Source organism: Crinia signifera, chromosome 6, assembly GCF_055691185.1.
Source record: "Crinia signifera chromosome 6, ASM5569118v1, whole genome shotgun sequence".
Lineage (NCBI taxonomy): Eukaryota > Metazoa > Chordata > Amphibia > Anura > Myobatrachidae > Crinia > Crinia signifera.
This window is the reverse complement of record NC_139222.1, coordinates 253,811,159-253,823,908: the sequence shown is the minus strand read 5'-3', so window position 1 is coordinate 253,823,908 and position 12,750 is coordinate 253,811,159. Positions and strand designations below refer to the sequence as shown.

The 12,750-nt window shown below is 42.0% G+C and overlaps 1 protein-coding gene across 4 annotated transcripts in view; it reads left to right on the top strand.

Annotated features, from left to right (window-relative positions):
• The window catches only part of MYOF (myoferlin), a 156,855-nt gene that overhangs the window by 48,490 nt on the left and 95,615 nt on the right, over window positions 1-12,750 (top strand). The gene's annotated exons all lie outside the window — the stretch shown is intronic.

Here is a 12,750-nt window from a genome sequence, read left to right as displayed (position 1 = left end):
TCGTTTCAGCCTTCAAAAGCCTTCTTCATGGAGGTTAGTGAGTCTGGTATGGAGCTGGTTTAAATCTCCCTCCTAGTTCTGTGATTGGCCAAGAATGCCGCTCGTTCATTGGTTCATGTGCTTGTCAGTCCCACATGATTATATCACTGAATGTCTCCCAGGTGTCTGTATTTTTTGATACTTTTAGTCTAGATTCTGTCAGACAGGGATCGCTGTATCTCTTTGTGTTTACTACAAAGTGTTGGCGTAACTTAGAAAGTATTACATATCACCTCACAAAAGACAACAGCTTGACTCAGGAACAGATCAATTTCATAATTAGCAGCATAGAATTCATATTAAAACACAATTCTGTCTGGTTTGAAAATCAGTTTTATCTACAAATCACGGGCACAGCAATGGGCACGAGATTTGCCCCCAGCTATGCCAACCTTTTCATGAGCTGGTGGGAGGACCGGCACGTTTGGAGGTGTGGTGGGCTGGAGGCGAATTTCGTGTTCTGGACGAGATATATTGATCTGTTTTTTTATCTGGAAAGGGGACGAACCATCACTCAAAAAATTCATAACACAACTAAACAACAATAAAAACCATCTAGCCTTCACTACCCATTACAGTAAAATCGGAGTGAACTTTTTAGATCTAAATATTTTCATAGAGGACCACAAAATACAGACCAAGACATATAAAAAGAGGTTGACGTCAACAGTTATATCTTGTCAACCAGTTGGCACCACCCTAGCTGGCTGAACGCAGTGCCCAAGGGCCAGTTCACACGGCACACGGCTACGACGCAACTGTTCAAAGATGATGGACTACATACAACAGGGGGAACAATTGACTTTACAGTTCAAAGAAAAACAGTACAGTGAAAAAAACATCAACACAGCATTTGGACAAACAGACTGAGATGACCTACTCAAATACAAAACTAAAAATGAAGATACTACATTGACAGAGATACCATTTATAACACCATTTTCCAAACAATCGAACCAACTAAGAAAGATTCTGACCAAACACTTGCCGATTCTGTTAGAAGACGAAACCCTAAACGATCATCTACCACAAATACCAAGACTGATATTCAGGAAAGCACCTGACTTACAGATGGGGCACTTCCCATCCTGGCTGGCGGATCGCCAGAACGTCCCCGCTGGCGACCCACCAGCAGCCTCGCCAGTGAATATACTGAGACGCGCGTGCGTCGCACGCGCGTCTCAGTCGCCAGCGCGACGGAAACCCTGTCCGTCTCCGCCTCAGGAAGACGGACAGGGTTAGGGGGGGGGGGGTGCGGGCAGGTGGCGGGGACCCCGGGTTACCGCCGGCGTGGACCCGGGGGAACGGATGGAAGCGCCGTCGGAAGGGGACGCGCGCGCCTCTTGTGCGCGCGCGCTCGTCCCCTTCTCGCCATCGCCATGGTGGCTGGCGACGCCAGCGCCATCCCCTGCCAAGATGAGACAGAAATTAATTAGAAATCACATCCCACCTAGAAAAATGACACAAACAACCATAGACAATAACCCCACCAATAAGGGCTTCTATCTTTGCGGACAGTGCACAGGATTCAAAAATCAGACACAAAGATCAACAAGACCCACTGCAGTATTCAAATCAAACACCAAGGGAGACACATACGTAATAAAACAAGAGATTACGTGCAATAGTAAAGGGGTTATCTATTTACTTGAATGTGGCTGTGAGAAGCAGTATATAGGACGCACTAAAAGGAGACTGAAAGACCGCCTATGCGAGCATATTAGGAACATCAAACGGGGATACGAGGACCATAATCTCTCTAATCCTTTCAAGACACACCACAACAGCAACCCAGGATCCCTCAGATTCATAGGCATAGAAGAAATAAATCCAAGTTGGCGAGGGGGAGATTACACCCATAAATTAAACAAAGCTGAACTTAAATGGATGTACACCCTTAAAACCTTTGCGCCAAAAGGTCTCAATCTGGACAACGAGGTAAATGCAGTCATATGTAAAAAAAAAAAAAAAAAATTAACAAGACGACACTATGCCACCCCCTACTGCTCACAAAGAAGAGCTTTTTTCCAATCGCACAGGTAAAGATGGTTCTATGTGTTGTAAACCCCTTTATTAAATATGCACTCAATTAGTAGTGGGGTGTGCTGCCACTGAGACAGGAATTGGACATATAGTTGAAGGAAAGAAAAGACTGTCTTGTGTGTGGCGCACTTGGAGAAGAAGATAAATTGATTACACGTAAAAATTAACTTTTAATGTTTTAATTAATAAAATGGCGACATATAAAACACAACATACATGGGTGAAAGTGGGGGTAAGAATAAAAAAGGAAAAAACTGGAGGTTTTTCCTGCTTAGTGGACCCCTTAATCCCTTAAATCCTGTAATAGATCGGAGTGTGGCACATAGAATACCTATATTATTATTCAATAAATCTCACTGTGGAGTAGGTATGTGGTGCACTAAATACTCCTAAAAAATATATATCCTGTGGATCCCCTTGTAAAAAGATCTCATATGTTTTATTATTCTGCGTTTCACCAAAAATCTCCTGGTGTGTATCCTGAGTATTTGAGCACTTGGTGAGTATCTGAGGTGATAATAAAAATTGTCAAAGTGGGTACACTTTGAGATATGTCCTTATACGTGTAACACATCGAGTGGTTCCTATAGATAGGAGATAGAGTCAGCCTGGTACACCTGTGATTCAAAGTGGCATAATCTATTGATACACTAGGGAGCCGGGATCTGTGTGAGCTGTCACCCGCTACCCTAGTCAATATATCAATGACGCCGTGTTCAGCGTACTTGAGATTGCCTGGTGTGTGTAAACTCAATTTTATAGGCAAAAATTGCCTGGATAGTGACTTCTTTGGCAATTTGTAAACGATCTATAGGTAAGAATACAACCATATAATTTAGAGCAGTACTGGTATATCCTGCAGTACGGTGAGACAGATGGTAGGTGTGAATCATATACCAAGCTATTGCTTATAGAATGGAGAGCCGGGATCTGTGTATACTATCACTCACAGCTCTCAAAAGGTGTGTACACACCGTCGTATCTGACGTGTCTTAGGCTAAAATTGCCTGGTGTGTATCCACCTTAATGGGTGAGGTTGCTTCAATTAAGCAATTTAGTATGGCAGACCTTATGTAGGTATTAATTGATATCTCTCCCCTGTGGGTAAGCAGTATTGAGTTGGTATGGGGTATATGCTGTCAGTGACCTCTTTTAAACAGTAGCAGCCTGGATCGTTTGAGATCCTGTCCCACGGACAGTGATTGAATGATATGTTGCCGGCTCAAATCTTATGATGTGTGTTCGCTTGGCAATACATCAATTTATTGCTGGGTATATGTAACCACTTCACAATGTAGCGATTCAACCACTTTGTGGGTGCATGTGACCACATTAGTCGGGAGTTTATACACCTGTAGTATACACATGAGTCTTTTTATTTTTAATGCGTAAATACACTTTTCACATGTTCATTTATATTTATTATTAGGATAAATATTTTCAGAGGTTTTGGTGCATTTGCAGTGTATTGTAGTAAGGAGGGAGAGACGCCGCAGTCAGGTCGTCACACCGCGACCTTCCCTGCCAGCGTTCTCCTCCGGTCAATACGGACGCAAACTAGGTAGCGCAGTGAGTGAGTGTGCCGGCTTCCCTTTACAGCGTGTAGCTGGCTGCCGTGCAGCAGGGAGCTCAGAGCCGGTCTCCCGCTCGGCACTATCTCTAGCGTAACTACCTAGTGGCGCACTTCACAGATCAAAATACATTATTTTACAAGGGGAAGGGATAAGGGGGATTTTTACACACTAAGTGTGTGGGTCGACGCGCGTATCGCCGGGCAGCTTCATCAGGACCAACCAGGTATGTGCCCGGAAGTCCTTTAAGTACCTGCCTGCCCATGAATATTCATGAGTTCAGGTGTGGGAGTGTCTCTGTGGAAATTGGTCTTAGAAAATGACATTGACTTTGTTTTTGCGTTACTAGCACTAGTACTTTGTTTTAGCAGTGGGATACTCGTTCAGCATTATATTGTTCTCAATGACAGATCTAGCTTGTGGGTACCGTGATTTGCGATAATGCGCACATGACACCAGAGGAAAGAGGAAAGAAAAAAGAAAAAAAGAAGAAAAAATGACTTTATTAGCTGTCATTCATGCTGGGCTGGAGAGATAGGAATGGCCAATTAATGTGTTATAGTAGATCTGACAGGGGGAATGGAGTATGCGTATATATAGCAATACTCTTGCTTCATTTAAATCTCTTATATTAGTTCATGGATACCGGAAAACTTCTTTAATAAATAAAGAATGTTTTATTACATATACCGTTATTATTTATAACGGAAGGGGTCCAGGATTTTCCGTGAGTGTGATGCTAAAGAATTTATAGCAAAAGGGGGAGCCAGGATTTCCCATCTATGTGATGCTAAAAGAATTGTGATATTCTGATTGTGCCATCTAAGTGATGCTAGGAGAATTGTGATGTTCTGATTGTGCAGCGGACTTTTATCGTGTATCATGACAAAGCTGATGTTAAATCCTTGTCATATGCTGTGATATGTGTGAAATATACACTGTGGTGAAAATAAAATATTTACGTGAATAATATTTAATAAAGGGGTGAGTTTAGACACATTAAATGATCTGGATACAATGAAAAAATATATGTCAATAAGGAAAAATATATAAAAATATATAAATATATATATAACAATTTTTATAAATATACAATAATAAAAATAAGGAATATTGATTAATAAATAATAAATAATACATGTGAAATATGAGGATGCAAAATTATATTAAGCTATAATGTGATTGGGGAATAAAAAAGTGAGAAAAGACATATCAAACGGCAAAGGTTATCACTCGTGACAAACTGGGATTGAAGGGAGAATATTTGATGTGGGGATATAGGGTATTGGTGGTATAGGGTTGATGATAGCGTAAACTGGTGATGGTAACCTTTTATTGTTAAAGGAGTCTATTGGGTTTTCCGCAGGGGGTAAACGGTGATCTGTGGGGAATTAAATATCTGTATCTGGAATGGGTACTCTCATATTCATGAAGCAACACTCCCTCTTGGTAGGGTGTAGTACATCTGTGGTGAAAAAGGGAGGAGACGATGTTGGGGTGTAGGGTATTGATGCCCGTATCTCGGTCCTCGGAATGGATGAGGCATCAATCCCATCCCTGTAGATACTCAAGATAAATGGTGGGAAGTGTAGGGCAGATATTGAATACGAAGTGGGATGGTAGTTCTGTATGGTTTGTATATCCACTTGGAATCTCACAGATACACTGAGTAATTGTTCTCTTCGTTTAAGCCATTAGGAGACATGGTGTTCATAAGGAATATTAGTCGCGTCTCCTGCTTGAGGAGTTCTCTATCCCAATCTCCTCTCCTAATTCCCATTTCCACTTTGGTCATGCCATACACTCTCAAGCCTTTTGAGTTGCCTTGGTGGTATCTGGCAAAGTGTTTTGCTACTGGCGTCAAGGTCTTGAAGTTTGTCTGATCCCTTGCAGCATTTTTGATGCTGAGGAGATGCTCAGATATCCGGGTTTTCAGGGGTCTTCTTGTTTTCCCGATGTACTGCTTCTTGCAGGGGCATTCGATGTTATAAATGACCCCTGCTGTATCGCATGTAATATATTTCTGGATTCTCCATTTTTTATTGTATCTGTCAACATAAGAATCTTGGGGGTTCATGTGGGTACAGATTCTACAAGTCCCACATTTGAAGGAGCCTTGTTTTTTAATTGTTGTTCTGGTTTCCTTTTCGAGGTGGCTATGTACAAGGAGGTCCCTCAGATTGGCACTTCGCCTCCAACTGATATCAACCTTATTTCCGAGGATTTCTTCCAAATCTTTATCAGTTTTTAGGATGTTAATATGTTTATCCAGTGCTCGCTGGACCTCTTGCCACTCCTGACAGAACGTGCCTATGAATCTGATTTTTTCTGGTTTCTCAATGGATTTGGTTTTGGGTACAAGGAGTTGTTCTCTATCACATGAATTGACTTCTTTTCGTGCTTTTCGTGTGGCTCTTTTGCTATAGCCTCTGTTCCTCAACCTCTGATCCAATTCATCTGCCCTCTCTTTGTAGGTTGCTGGTTTTGAGCAGTTTCGCTTTGTTCGTAGGAATTCACCTTTTGGGAGTCCTTTGACTACTGGAGGAAAATGTGAACTGTCATAGTGAAGCAATGAATTTGTTGCCGTGCTTTTGCGGAAGATATCCGTGGCAATTGTTCCATTAGGTTCCACGAATATCAGGAGATCTAGGTATTCCACCTTTTGCTGACTCATGTGTGAAGTTAATCTGAGGTTGAGGTTGTTCATATTCAACATATCAAGAAACTTGGTGAATAGGTCTACCTCGCCTTCCCACACTATGAGCAGGTCATCGATGTATCGCAGCCATAATAAGATGTGTACCGTGTACATTTCATTTTCTTCTGTAAAGACCCGCTCCCGTTCCCACCACCCCAGGTACAGGTTTGCATACGTGGGGGCACAAGTGCTCCCCATCGCAGTCCCCCGCACCTGGAGGTAGAAACGGTCTTCACACACAAAATAGTTTTTCGACAGAACAAAATGTAATAATTTGATAATGAAGTCGTTTAATGGTGTGTGGCGGTCCATACTTAGAAAATATTTGGTTGCTTGTATCCCACAGTCATGTATGATGCTTGTGTACAAGCTCTCGACATCGCATGTAATCAGCCATGATTCTTTATTCAGCGTAATGTCTTGTAGCTTGTTAAGGACGTCCATCGTGTCACGGACATAGGAGGGCAAGGTGGTAACAAAGCGCCTTAAATGGTGGTCAACAAATTGGCTCGCTTTTTCAGTGAGGCCCCCTATTCCTGACACGATGGGTCTTCCTGGTGGGTTCTCCTCACTCTTGTGCACTTTGGGCAACAGATAAAAGGTAGGTATTTTCACATTTTTTACCGTTAGGAAGTCAAATTGGGATTTGGTTATGACCCCGTCTTTCATTCCTTGATCTATTATTCTCTGGTAGATCTCCAAGTAATCATTGGTAGGGTTGAAGATCAACTTTTTGTAGGTGGATGAGTCATTTAGTTGTCTCCTTAATTCTGTCTGATATTTCTCTCGCGACCACAACACTATGTTACCCCCTTTATCGGAGGGTTTCACGATCGTGTCTTTCCAATCTTTGATTTCACGTAAGGCTTCTCTTTCCGATTTAGTCAGATTGTCATGCAGATGGTGCACCCCCTTGTTCTTCTCTATTTCATCGAACTCCCTACTGACGAGTTCCAGAAATACTCTGATTTGTGGGCAGATGGAGGGGTCAGGGAAGAAGGTGGATTTTTTCTTAAGGGATGTACTCTGTGTTCCAGTGGCTAGGGTGGGTATAGTGTCAATACTTTCATCCACATCCGCCAAGTCCTGGAGTATCTGTAGCATCTGCATGTCGCTATTATCAAAGTATTGGTCAATCAGTGTTTGGGAGGGATCAGTGTGAATTATCCCTGGGAGAGATTCCTCTTGTGTGTTGGGGCACTGTTCCGAGCGTTTTTTGAAAAACTTCTTTAATAGTAGTTTTCTTGTGTATAGTTGGAGGTCTTTTTGGAATTCGAATCTGTCAATGGTTTTGGTGGGCGAGAAAGAGAGGCCTTTATTTAAGATGGAAGTTTGTGCTTCTGTTAGGGTGTGATCTGTGAGATTTATGATTCTCAGGGAGTCCACCGGGGTTACCTCCTGTATCTTCTGGTATCTTTGCGGTCCTCTCTCCATTCTCTTGGCCCTCTCTTTCCTCTTCTTCCCTCTCCTTGTCCTCCTCCATCTCGTTCCAGTATTCCCCGAGTATCCCGGGGACTGACCCCTAAAAAATCCCTCCTAGTTCTGCTAGTCTGGGAAAATTCCGTTTGTTCACCTTCTGAGGAGTCTACGTCAGACGTAGTATAACCTGTTGTGTTATTCTGTGGTCTCCTCCTGTTGTTAGGATTCCATTTATATACCTTGTTGTTTTGGAAATCGTTAAGGTCTCTTTGGAGTTTTCCTTTTTTCCTGCTAATCAGTTCTTTTTCTATGTCTTCTAATTCCGTTTTGATCTTTTGGTATGTTCTCTGGAATTTGTCCAGGGTCTCAAAGTTTTTAAGTCTGTCACCCAGGGTGTTAATCTCCTGTGTGTATTTCTCTAACATGATTTCATCATGTTTGATGAGTACATTGATAAGGCTGAAGGAGCAGGTAGTTAGTATCTTTTCCCATTCGTTTTTAAGGGATTCATTTGCTAGCTCGTAGGAGGGAAATATTCTGGGTCTGAGACCTCTCGGTGTTATTTGTTGTCTTATGTAGCTTTCAAATGTTGCCTTGTTCCAAAAGGTCTTTGTTTGTTTCGCTAATGCCAGTTTCAAATTGTATATGTCATTCATCCAATCTTCTTGTCTTGTATCTATGTGCGTTATGTCCTTTTCCAACATAGTTTCTAGACACTTTTTTAGATTGGTTTGTCTGCTATTAAGTTCTTGGCTGAGGCTAAATGCCTGTGTTGTTGATGTTGTTGCCGTGAACATAGGTAGTGTGGGCGCTGATGCCCCATAAAGAGACATATTGGCAGGTCAAATAGAGGACTTGGTCGGGCCTCCTGGTTTAATACAAGTTATATTTGTATGTATTCAAATCACATAAAAAGTTGTACCGTGCTGATTGGTTCGAAAGTGAGAATGAATCTCACCATTGGATTGGACACAAAGAAGAGCTTTTTTCCAATCGCACAGGTAAAGATGGTTCTATGTGTTGTAAACCCCTTTATTAAATATGCACTCAATTAGTAGTGGGGTGTGCTGCCACTGAGACAGGAATTGGACATATAGTTGAAGGAAAGAAAAGACTGTCTTGTGTGTGGCGCACTTGGAGAAGAAGATAAATTGATTACACGTAAAAATTAACTTTTAATGTTTTAATTAATAAAATGGCGACATATAAAACACAACATACATGGGTGAAAGTGGGGGTAAGAATAAAAAAGGAAAAAACTGGAGGTTTTTCCTGCTTAGTGGACCCCTTAATCCCTTAAATCCTGTAATAGATCGGAGTGTGGCACATAGAATACCTATATTATTATTCAATAAATCTCACTGTGGAGTAGGTATGTGGTGCACTAAATACTCCTAAAAAATATATATCCTGTGGATCCCCTTGTAAAAAGATCTCATATGTTTTATTATTCTGCGTTTCACCAAAAATCTCCTGGTGTGTATCCTGAGTATTTGAGCACTTGGTGAGTATCTGAGGTGATAATAAAAATTGTCAAAGTGGGTACACTTTGAGATATGTCCTTATACGTGTAACACATCGAGTGGTTCCTATAGATAGGAGATAGAGTCAGCCTGGTACACCTGTGATTCAAAGTGGCATAATCTATTGATACACTAGGGAGCCGGGATCTGTGTGAGCTGTCACCCGCTACCCTAGTCAATATATCAATGACGCCGTGTTCAGCGTACTTGAGATTGCCTGGTGTGTGTAAACTCAATTTTATAGGCAAAAATTGCCTGGATAGTGACTTCTTTGGCAATTTGTAAACGATCTATAGGTAAGAATACAACCATATAATTTAGAGCAGTACTGGTATATCCTGCAGTACGGTGAGACAGATGGTAGGTGTGAATCATATACCAAGCTATTGCTTATAGAATGGAGAGCCGGGATCTGTGTATACTATCACTCACAGCTCTCAAAAGGTGTGTACACACCGTCGTATCTGACGTGTCTTAGGCTAAAATTGCCTGGTGTGTATCCACCTTAATGGGTGAGGTTGCTTCAATTAAGCAATTTAGTATGGCAGACCTTATGTAGGTATTAATTGATATCTCTCCCCTGTGGGTAAGCAGTATTGAGTTGGTATGGGGTATATGCTGTCAGTGACCTCTTTTAAACAGTAGCAGCCTGGATCGTTTGAGATCCTGTCCCACGGACAGTGATTGAATGATATGTTGCCGGCTCAAATCTTATGATGTGTGTTCGCTTGGCAATACATCAATTTATTGCTGGGTATATGTAACCACTTCACAATGTAGCGATTCAACCACTTTGTGGGTGCATGTGACCACATTAGTCGGGAGTTTATACACCTGTAGTATACACATGAGTCTTTTTATTTTTAATGCGTAAATACACTTTTCACATGTTCATTTATATTTATTATTAGGATAAATATTTTCAGAGGTTTTGGTGCATTTGCAGTGTATTGTAGTAAGGAGGGAGAGACGCCGCAGTCAGGTCGTCACACCGCGACCTTCCCTGCCAGCGTTCTCCTCCGGTCAATACGGACGCAAACTAGGTAGCGCAGTGAGTGAGTCACTTTGAATCACAGGTGTACCAGGCTGACTCTATCTCCTATCTATAGGAACCACTCGATGTGTTACACGTATAAGGACATATCTCAAAGTGTACCCACTTTGACAATTTTTATTATCACCTCAGATACTCACCAAGTGCTCAAATACTCAGGATACACACCAGGAGATTTTTGGTGAAACGCAGAATAATAAAACATATGAGATCTTTTTACAAGGGGATCCACAGGATATATATTTTTTAGGAGTATTTAGTGCACCACATACCTACTCCACAGTGAGATTTATTGAATAATAATATAGGTATTCTATGTGCCACACTCCGATCTATTACAGGATTTAAGGGATTAAGGGGTCCACTAAGCAGGAAAAACCTCCAGTTTTTTCCTTTTTTATTCTTACCCCCACTTTCACCCATGTATGTTGTGTTTTATATGTCGCCATTTTATTAATTAAAACATTAAAAGTTAATTTTTACGTGTAATCAATTTATCTTCTTCTCCAAGTGCGCCACACACAAGACAGTCTTTTCTTTCCTTCAACTATACACCCCCTACTGCTACCTAGAGACAGAACAGTAACCCCGTATTGACATAAATACCACGGACCTGTCTAAAAACAAATATATGGAAAATTACGATGCATGATATGTAACATGACTGAAGTAACTGTTATACTGTAGATCAAACCTAAACACGCAACTAGCATTTTATTTCTGTATACATAATTTACTCAGACAAACATCCAGTCATCGACACTAAGTTAAGCCGACACTTTGTAGTAAACACATAGGGATACAGCGATCCCTGTCTGACAGAATCTAGACAAAGTATCAAAATACAGACACCTGGAGACATTCAGTGATATAATCATGTGGGACTGACAAGCACATAAACCAATGAACGAGCGGCATTCTTGGCCAATCACAGAACTAGGGAGGAGATTTAAACCAGCTCCATACCAGACACACTAACCTCCATGAAGAAGGCTTTTGAAGGCTGAAACGCGTTGAGGAATACGGACACTATCCACGATCAGGACCCCTCACAAACAACGCCCGGCACCTCTGTGACACAACCCCGGAAGACTACAGCAAGCGCTGTTACTGAGGACACAGCACGGCAGGACCATCCGTGAAAGGAAGGGTAAGTAGGAGGCAGACACTGCACGAGAGGCAGGAGGGCTCCCAGTCGGGCGGCGGGACACCACGCACACACCGACACTATCGGTTACGGCGAGGTGATCTTGTCACCCGCTCAAGTGCACACGCCTGAAACACCAGGACCGCTACACGCTGTGGGATCCACACGCATGCGGCGGTAACACGTTTGACAGGCTGATCGCACACTGGCACACCCTAGGCTGCACCAACAGTAAACTCTTCCGAAAATCCGCACCCACACCGTGGCAAGTTCTAAAGGGGTACCCGAATTCTGACATTGTGTCTGAACAGCGGGAGGCCGCACTCAGGAGACTTTCTGCATTTTTGCAATTACCAGCAACCAAACTTTTGGGACATTTGACTTTAAACCAAGGAATCGTCTGCTTACCCCCAATCACCTTGGCAAGACGGGCAGCAAGCCCGGTGCGCAAGTCTTTTTGGGGAGATCCAGTTGCAGTTGCAATGTTGCAGACGACAATTCATTGTGTTACAACTTTGCTTGTGTTTTATTTTGTTTAATTTACAATACCACTCAGTAAAAGCATTTTTTTGCATCACTGTCAGACACAATTTACATTTATATTCGATTGGACACACACCAGGGCAAAGCTCAGCACTAACCCCCATTATTTCCTATGACTACCAATATTAGTATAGTTTGTCAGACTATACTTAAGTGCTTTGAAGCTAGTCTGACCAGGGAACACTCAGTGCGCAGGTACACCCCCAGTATCCATTCACATGTTAATTTTAGCTATAATGTGTCAGTAGTTGCCAGGTTCTTGAGACCAGTTGTTAGTGTAGGACTTGCAGTGAAATGGGGTCCCTTGGCGATGGGCTGCAAGCTTTAATGCATTGATCAATTCATGAACTAAAACCCCATTATTTAATTGATTATTTGAATGTTAAGGTGAGTTAGCTTGTTGTAGTGAGTGCTGGGCCCCCTGTGTTTGTATTTACTAGAGTGTGTGGTCACGCTCCACTGCACCCCAATCGTAGGAATGGCGAGTGCGGTTGTATGTATGTGTGTGCATTCCTCCATGGTGCAAATATCTTAAAGAAACAGCACAGTGCTTCCACCGCTTTCTTCCATGGCATCGAGCGAGTGATATTTGTTACCACTCTTTATCATAACTTCAAGGTTAATGAAGTTATGATAAAGGTCAATGAGTGCTCACCATATGAGAACTCTCCTCACTGTAAATAAAGTATTATATTTTTATGAACCTTCATAAA